This window comes from Sinocyclocheilus grahami, unplaced genomic scaffold (genome assembly GCF_001515645.1).
Source record: "Sinocyclocheilus grahami isolate Dianchi unplaced genomic scaffold, SAMN03320097.WGS_v1.1 scaffold29.1, whole genome shotgun sequence".
Lineage (NCBI taxonomy): Eukaryota > Metazoa > Chordata > Actinopteri > Cypriniformes > Cyprinidae > Sinocyclocheilus > Sinocyclocheilus grahami.
In genome coordinates this window covers 1955341-1964422 of record NW_015505208.1, presented here as the reverse complement: position 1 = coordinate 1964422, position 9082 = coordinate 1955341, and the positions used below count along the sequence as shown (strand labels likewise).

The 9082-nt window shown below is 35.7% G+C and overlaps 1 protein-coding gene across 1 annotated transcript in view; it reads left to right on the top strand.

Moving 5' to 3' along the window:
- LOC107570680 (uncharacterized protein C1orf127-like) overlaps positions 1–9082 on the top strand; it is a 145514-nt gene that overhangs the window by 106771 nt on the left and 29661 nt on the right. The window lies entirely within an intron of this gene.

Genomic DNA, 9082 nt, shown 5'->3' with positions numbered 1-9082 from the left:
GATATAATGAAGGTCATTGTAATCAGAGCTAATGTGCCAGGGAGTCGAGACAGTTCGGCTTTATTCGAGGGTTAGGCCCAGCACCGCTGGCCCGGGGGGAGGAGGCTGATAGTGTTATCAGAACTAACCTGCCGCTAATAACGACACGCTCCTCTGTTCATGTCAGCATCAGCCTGAACTTTCACTGATATCTACAGTATGGAAGTAGGGAAGCGGATTGAGCTACTGAACGCTTCACATCTTACTTAAATCCCCTCCCTAGGTGTTTGAAGGTGCACTGTTTCCCCCCTCTGTTTATTTTCAAACAGTAGAAGGAACGTGCCCAGTCTGCTTGATGTGCACTTAAAGGAATAGCTCATCTTAAAATGAAAACTCTTATTATTTACTCATTTACTTTACATTACAGGTTTGGGGGTGAGTAAATGATGAGAGAATGTTCTATTTTGGCTGAACTAGTCTATTATTGTTCAGACTGGGAGGAAGTGATGTTAACGCTCATTTGTTTTGATCTGAACGATGCAGAGTAAGCCAATAAATAAGAGCCTGCTTTAGAAAAAGAGGGTACCTTTGCCCTTTTCCCTTTCCTCAATGTTCTAACTGAAGTTAAATGATGGTGTCCCACAGCGTGGTATCATGGTCTGAATGGACCCCTAGGTGAATGATATATGGGATTTCTTTTGTCATTGAAATCTAGGCTGTATGGATATCAGAATGCTCTTTGTGCACTTAACTCATATGCTCTTGGAGTACAAGCCTTTGAACTTATGCAGATATATTTTTATAGAACAATGTACATTTGCATGCGTCCCTTTCAGTAGTAATTTTATTGAATTTATCTACATTAAAAATGTATTTTGGTAAAAATATGCTGACATCATGTTATACCAGTGAATGTCATTTTTAAGGGTCAGATGAGGTTGACTGATAAAAACTGCACATTTTCCATTTAAAAAAAAAAATAAAATTTTTTATAGACTGATGTTTTTTTTTAACAATAAGGATGGCACAAGGCAACTGTGAGTTTTAATATAGTGTTCAAAACTTATTATAAAAATAAAATATATGTACATTTTTATATGATATATGATATTATTATTAATTCAGATGATTATATATATTGTTTTTGTTAATAATTATTTTATATAAATTATTTAGTGAATAATTAATTATTTAAATATGTATTAAAATAAGCTTCTTTGTGATGGGACCTGTGAAAATATAGATAGATAGATAGATAGATAGATAGATAGATAGATAGATAGATAGATAATTGTAATATTAATTTAATAATTTTTAAATTCTATATCTAAATATATTATTTATAAATAAGAAATTATTTTAATTAAAATATATTTATATTGTATATATTTATTATTTTTATTGTTTTGTTCATAAGGATTTAATGTTCTTTATTTATTTAATAATTAATTATTTATTCAAATAAGCTTCTTTGTGGTGGGACCTGTGAAATTGTTGGCAGGGCAAACGAAAAAACAAAACAAAAACCGTTATTGTTGATTCTTGAGTTCATTTGAAAGCTTTTTGAAATGTTGAATGAGCGCATTACTGTCTTCCAATCTTTTATTCCTCAGTGCTCCTACAAGAACATCAAACTGTACATTCGCCATGAACTCATGCGTCTTCAAAAAATGGGATTTCCTGCTGACAAGGCTCATAAAAAAGGATGAAAAAGAGATTGGCAGAGGCCCTAGTCCTGCACTTTTCATATTTCCCTTTTAAAAAGTGGCGCACTGGTTCTGTGAGAGACATCAAAGGGGCCGAAGGAGGGCCAGGGAGCCTCTATTCACTTTTCCACCTCCATAAAAGCTTCCCATATCTAACCCCTAGTGACTGGCTGGCCCTATCATTCAAATGTCCCAGAGCTCTTTGTGGCTTCCCCAGGACCACAGTGAAATGATCTCTTTTGTTGCGCATCATTAGTTCCATCTGTTGTGAGAGCCTGGCTGTCTGTTCCGAGGGCAGGCCGACGTGAATGGTGGCCGGGGGCGACGCGAAAGGGCCACGTCCCCACGACTCGTGTCCTGACCTCGTCCTCCTCCTCTTGGAACATTGATGCTCCCTTTCTTTCCCTCCCTTCCTCTCTCTCCTCACAGATGACACTGTCTGTCACTGCTTACTTATTTATGCATCCGGAGGAAGACAAAGCATCTTGTGCACGTTTTATTAAACCTGGGCTTTTTGTTTTGTTAAAACAAAAATTAACGCGTATTTTGATTGAGAGATGGAGACTGGCTTATGTATGATGATGTCATGGGAACAAAAAATCTGTTTAATAAAACTAATGCAAAATAGAGTTTCATTGCCATTAAAGAATATTTATAGCCACTGGCCAGTGAGTTTTCGTATTAGACGAGAAGGGCCTATGGTGATAAAAAAAAAAGAAAGAAAGAAAGAAAAAACTGTTATTCCTCCGAAGCTTGTGGGCGGATGCGAAGTGAAAAGAAATACAAATATTGTCCGTGTTTTCACAACACTGTATTAAAGTGTCTTTGGCTTGTGAATATTCATGAGGATAATGAAGTATCAACATAAAGCTGGACAGCAAAATTGTACTCCAAAGTCAAGAGGCAAACGTCTCAATTATTTGGTACATAACTAAAGGCTTATGCAAATGTGCAGTAAAAACAAAATTAAAACGGCTTTATTCATATTAATGAATTCAACATCTGTTTAATCTAATTTCATGCTGTGTAGGAAAAAAATAACCATTTTAGTTCCATAAACTTTGTCCGTTTTGTGTTCGTATAGGTTGTCACCGGAGTCTTCCAGTTCGGATTTTTCTTGCATCATGGTGTCTGTGATGCACCAAACAGATGTAACATTTTCTCTTGGCAAGGAAATATTTTATTCATGATTTACATGAATGATAAATCTTGTGAAAGTCTTAGTGCTGATGGGCATACGCAATTTAACATCTGTCCTCCTCAGAATAATTAATAGAGCACAGGGGACTGAGGACTCTTCTTCTTGTTCATTTTCTGTAATTATTGTCAAAAACAAAGCAAGCCTAGATTTGCATCTTGCAGTCTCCTTACTGTTCTCTTGCCTAACAAAACAACTTTTAAAGAAGTGATTTCCAGATTTATTCAATGTGGAACTTTTGTTTGAACATTCTTTCTGGCGTTGTGTTGTTGTGAGGTGAAAGTGATACTTTAAAACAACAGTTTCGTTGTTCTATTTCTTTAAACCCTCTAGATGTGTTTGAGAACATTTAGGAATCTTTATATATAGAATTTATATTATATACACATCGTCCTCTATAAAAAGTATTAAATTATAAAAAATTGTATTAAATATATTTACATATATAATGTAATATTATTTATTATAATATTAAATATATTTAATAATTGTATACATCTAATTAATATATAATAGTATAAATATCATTTAAGATTTATTTAAGGTGTTGTGTTGTTGTCACGTGAAAGTGGTACTTTAAAACAACAGTTTTTATCTTCTTTTTCAAGTTGAGCAGTGTATGAATCAGATTTATAATTCATGATATTTACACATTTTTTTATTGATTATTTGTATTATATAGTCTTACATATAAAATTGTGTTATACATATAATATTTCATATAATATAGATATTATTTGAGATTTCAAATGTATTACTTATGTTTTGGATCCCGTTAGGATACATTTTTCAGGGAGCCACAATATAAAATGTGAGTTGTAGTTAGTTAATTGATTTTTCTGGCACCCTAAACATAAAAGCATAAAAGTACAGTCTGTCTCTATAGAACAGAAGGGTTCAAAGAAACCTTGGTGATGGCTTTAACCGTTTAAAGTAATGCGGTTTGTCGAGGCTGCTACCACACCCGTTCTCTCTGAACACGGTCCCTGGTGTTTGAACAGGATTGGCTGAGGTCCATCTGGCTGCGAGTTCAGCTCTCTCCGCGCAGTTCACGATGACGGGCCCAAGGCTGGTCTCTTTTGAAGCGAGCTGCGAGTCGGTTTCAGTCCAGACTGCGAGCCGCAGAGGTCATCTGATATGACCTGACCTCATATGTAACACTTTGGTCTAAAAGTGTGCTAATCCTTTCCTGTGGGATCAATGTAGCGTCTGGCTAATGCTCACAGAGCCGAAATAGAGGGAGAGAGAGAGTGAATCGAAACACGCGGTCTGCGCTCTGGCTTCAGGACTCGACTCTATTGGATAAATGACTCTGTTGCTATCGCCCTGAGTGACACCCCGTTGCCCGAGAGCCAAAGTGCTGTATTTGTTGGAGCCATTATGAAATAAAAACCTAGAGAAAAAGGGCCACTATTTGGTTTGAATTGATTCCCTGAAAACTCCAGCAGTGAATATGCTTTCATTTTGATGGTATTACCACAGATAAAATGTGTTGTGTCAGTTCCACCTCTCCATTACTTTGTCCATTAGGGTGAAACTGGCTGATTTTATTTCTCACACTCTATTTTCTGTGATAAAATGGAAATTCAAAAGCTTATTAAGTTCTGAGTGACATCTATATCGGGCCGCAAACGGGAAAGTAAGTCGACTATATCTAGTTTCAGTTCATTTTTGCTCAATTTCCCTCTCGTGATCAAATATTTCACTTTTCAGGAGGGTCCTAATGGGAGTGTCAGGTTCTAGTGGGCTCTCCTTCCTCTTTCCCTCCCATTACCAGCCATATGGCTGTTTCAAATTTCTACCTGTCAACAGCCAAAGAGCAGGTCTCAATTTTAACTGATTTCTTTCCCGCCGCAAGAACTTTAGCACTGAGTGAAAGCACTTCCAGCACAAAATGGGATGTTTAAACGCCCATATCAATTTATTCTGGAAAGCTAGAATTTATGCTAAGACAGACTGTCTGCCTGATTCAGTTCCTGTCTTGTGTGTGTCATTTATACATGTACAGTATACCGTGCTGTTGACTAGAAATCGTTTAAATATGTTTAAATATGTCTACGCTTTATAACGACCAAGCCATGGCTGTCTCATACACCAAAGTAGGAAAAATATCAACTTTAAAGTTCCCTATGTATTACATTTGTTTTCTCTTTCTTTAAAGGGCAGTTTACCCATAAATTAGTAATGTGTCATTATTTCCTCTGTACTGTCATGTTTTTCCTAACCAGTATAATGTTCCTTTGGCGGTGTGCCGCCAGAATGCAGTGAATGGGTGCCTCCAGAATAAGAGTTCAAACTCATCTACATCTTGGATGGCCTGAGAGTGAGTCGATTTTTACTTGCTCAGAGGTGTTCTTTCAATAAAACAAGCTCAGGTGATGCTTCACCATGCAGGACAGGCCGTCCCACAAAACTACTGTATGCTCCCTCCTGTTACTAAAACTATTTCCCTGAGGTCTGGAGTCTGTATTATTTTGTGTTTTTTATTTAATCTTGTTGGGAGGGTGTGAGGCATATAGCAGGCAAAATGAAAGGGTATATTTATTTAAACTTCAAACATCTGCCTAATATAATCTGTATGGCAGGTCATGCCAGTTTTAGCCCCTGCACACAGAGGCATGTTGAGACTTTGGCTCTTTTAACAGGTTTTGCATTAACTGAAGTGATCGTTCAAATCATAAATCAGTGTTAGAAAAAGACTTATTACATATTTTAGTGCTCAGTCGACCGGGCTGAGATATGTATATGAAATATACACTGGAAAAAGGGTCTTGGGATGGGCTTCTCTACCTTCTGACCATCATGTTGCCTTACTTTTCAAATCCATTATTATATAACAGGTCAAAAAGAAACCAAGAAACGCTGTATCAATATGAAAGCTGCATTTGGAATCTCTCTTGGAAGATTTACTGCGTTTGCTTTTCATTTTGCACTAAATATGTTGAATGTTTTCTTTATGCCTTGATCAACTGCAGTTTGTTTGTGCAAAGAGTAATAACTGTTGTGTTAAAGGTTTTTTTTTTTTCGTTTGTCTGATTTATTTACTCATGAAAGGCCAAATGTTTGTGTTCACACTGACATTTCACTGAACCCGCTTTTCCTTCAAAGCTGAAGTTTTTTTTTCCCACCATCATATGAAGATAATTGTACTTGGGCCAAGAGCGTATTGGACCATTAAACCACTGCCTCTCCCAGTAAAGCAATTCTCTTTTGTGTAAATGCATTGGAATTACTTTCAGGGGGCGTTGCAGAAGGAATATGTGAAAGGCTACTTATTCTCCTAATGATTCTTTGTCCTTTTAAAAGTCATCAGGCACATTTATAAGTGGATATGTACAAGGGAAGAGTTGCCCCTGGAGACTGAGGTCATCTCTACCTCCTTATCCAAGGCCAGGAAGTAAGTTTGCGTGAATGGACCTCTGCCAGCAGAGGTTGGTCATATTGGTAATGTAGGCTGTCCATCTGTATCCTGGCACATGGGCCATAATGACTGAGGTGAGTAGAAGACAGCGTCAGGCTAACACAATAGAGATGGAGAGCCGTGTGCAGTGTTGTGTAAGCGTATTTTGATGGAAATGTTTCATAATGCAGTCTGGCAAAATAATTTTCATGGGAGTGTCCCACAGAATCATAATCCTGCTTTGGTCATTTTCAAAAGCACTTTATTATGGTATGTCTTCTGTGGCTTTTGCAAATGTTGCCTCAGAAAATGACTAAGAGTCGAAAAATGCATGTGTATAGATAAAACCCAACGTAAGATATTTACATTTTCTTTAAAAAAAACAAAACAATGAAATACATTTTTCTTAAACAGATTTATTTTTCTTAGAAATATTTAAGAAATGAAAAATCTAAATAACATGAAATCAGTTTTTAAATAGATTATTTTAAACATTTAAATCTAAATCTGGAGTCTAAATTGATTGCAGTCTCACATAAGTGGCTTGAAGTTCATTTTTTGACATTTTCTATCCACGTGGCTGCTTCCAATTATGTATTTAGTTTGTTTTGGTTTTTTTCCCCCTTTGATTTCATGAAATCTTTCACACAGAACTTTTTGTGTGCTCAACGCTTCAAAAATCTTCAAAATCACTCCGGCTATCCTGAAACTTTCATTATTGAACATATGCTGAAACAGAGTGACATGTACAATAAGTAAAAGCAGCAGCAATTTTTTATATTTAAAAATTTGTGTTATTATATTTATATAAAATGCTAGCATCTAAAATTTAGATGCTAAGCATTACGCTTCATGTTTTAAAGTGTAAATCCTGTAAATACTTAATTTGATGCTGTTTGGAATTATCAGTGGAATAAAGAGCAGAAAAAGCATCAGAAGACAAAATACTTTTCAAGGACTGATAGAGACACAGGTGGAGTTCATTAAATTTTGCTGACATTTTAGTGGCTAAATGGCAGATAGTTACTGTCTCTGGGGCTGCAGGCTTTTTCAGATCCTTCCCCCAATGTCACTCCCCCAGCTCACCGTAACAGAAGGAAAAAAGAAAGAGAGAGAAAGAAAGAAAAAGGAGTGTGAAGATAAGAGTGTTCATTGGGATTTTTTTGTTTGAGCGACATCGGACACAACAGGCGGCAGTGAAAATTGTAGGTGAATAGGTCTATTTGAGTTGAAAATTCAAGGAGAAAGGAATCCATCTGGATGATGAATAATTTAGATGGCTCAAGTTGGTTCCTGTTGCTTTTGTGTTTGCTCTCTCTCTCTCTCTCTCTCTCTCTCTCCTCCTCTGCAGACACAGGCCCCCCCTCAGCCGACATGACTCTGGAGGCTTGTTCTTGATGCTCTGAGGTTACACATGCCACTGTATGTGTGGGATCGAGCCACTAAACAACACAAGGAATTTCATACACAAAATCGGCCACATGGAATTTTTTTCACTCAGGAGTGTCAGCCTTAATTCTTAACATTTTGATTTGCCTTGAGCCCTGCTGTCTTACTCAATATGTATGAGATCACATATAGAACATGTACAAGTTTTTTTCCTCCTGCAAAGCGACAACAGAAACTGTAAATGTGGGCTCCAAAACTCTGAAAATTTCAGATTCAAATTTTGAAATAACAGGAAATTTAAAGGAATTTAAATTGAAATAAAATGTCAATTTAATATGAAATTATAAAAAATTTTAATATTATAAAATATAATAGAGAAGACTTTGTTACTACATATTATATTTATATGATATTAATTTAATTTAGAGAAATGCAAAAAATATAATCATTTCGACTAGTGGTCTCAAACGTTTTAGACCCAGCTGTATATGACAGATATGTTTTCATACCATGTGTTAACATCCATTAGTGATCATTTAGGGGAGAGAGAGAGACAGAAAACATCTTTATGCTTTTACTCTAAATAATAGATAATATAATTATTATTCTAAATAATAATACTTCATTATTATAACATTACAATGTAAAATGTAAACATATGTAAACATTGTAAAAATAAGAGACAAAAGTAATTTAATATAATGTAATCATTTACTTTAATAATAATTAGTTAATCTAAAATAATTAGGCAATCTAAAATGTAAAGAAATATATAATTCTTCTAAATAATAATAATAATTTTCATCTTTGACCTACTATATACTTTATTACTGCATACTTAATATATTTATTTATGATCTACATATTTATGATTCTGTACTGTTGACCAGAAATTTGATATTAAAATTAAACAAATACAAAAAAAATAGAAGCATTTTGACTAGTGCTCTCAGATGCTGTAGACCCGGCTGTATATGACGGATATGTTTGCATACCATATGTTAACATCCATTAGTGATCCTTTAGAAGAGAGGAAAAAAACCCTAAACATTTTTATGCTGTTCCAGGAGTGACAGAAGTAAAGAAGTTCATCAACCTGAAAAAGATCAAAATGCTAATTAGAAAACAGACGCGTGTTTCTGCTGCAGCGCTGGCGTGTAAAGGAGCTCACGGCATTTCTCTTTTAAGAGGAGCTGAATGAGATGGGGGGTGTTGGGAGGGTTGATGTGACAGGCCCGTGGAATCCCAACCTCTCTCTCCTGGCGCCTCGCACTAATCAACCCCTGTAATTTATGCAAAAAATATGATTTATATTTAATTTCACTACACTTGCATTGTTAATTTGAGATGTAATTAACGCGTCGCCACGGCAACTAATTTCTCAGTGCCGTAAATTATCGCCGCCTTTTC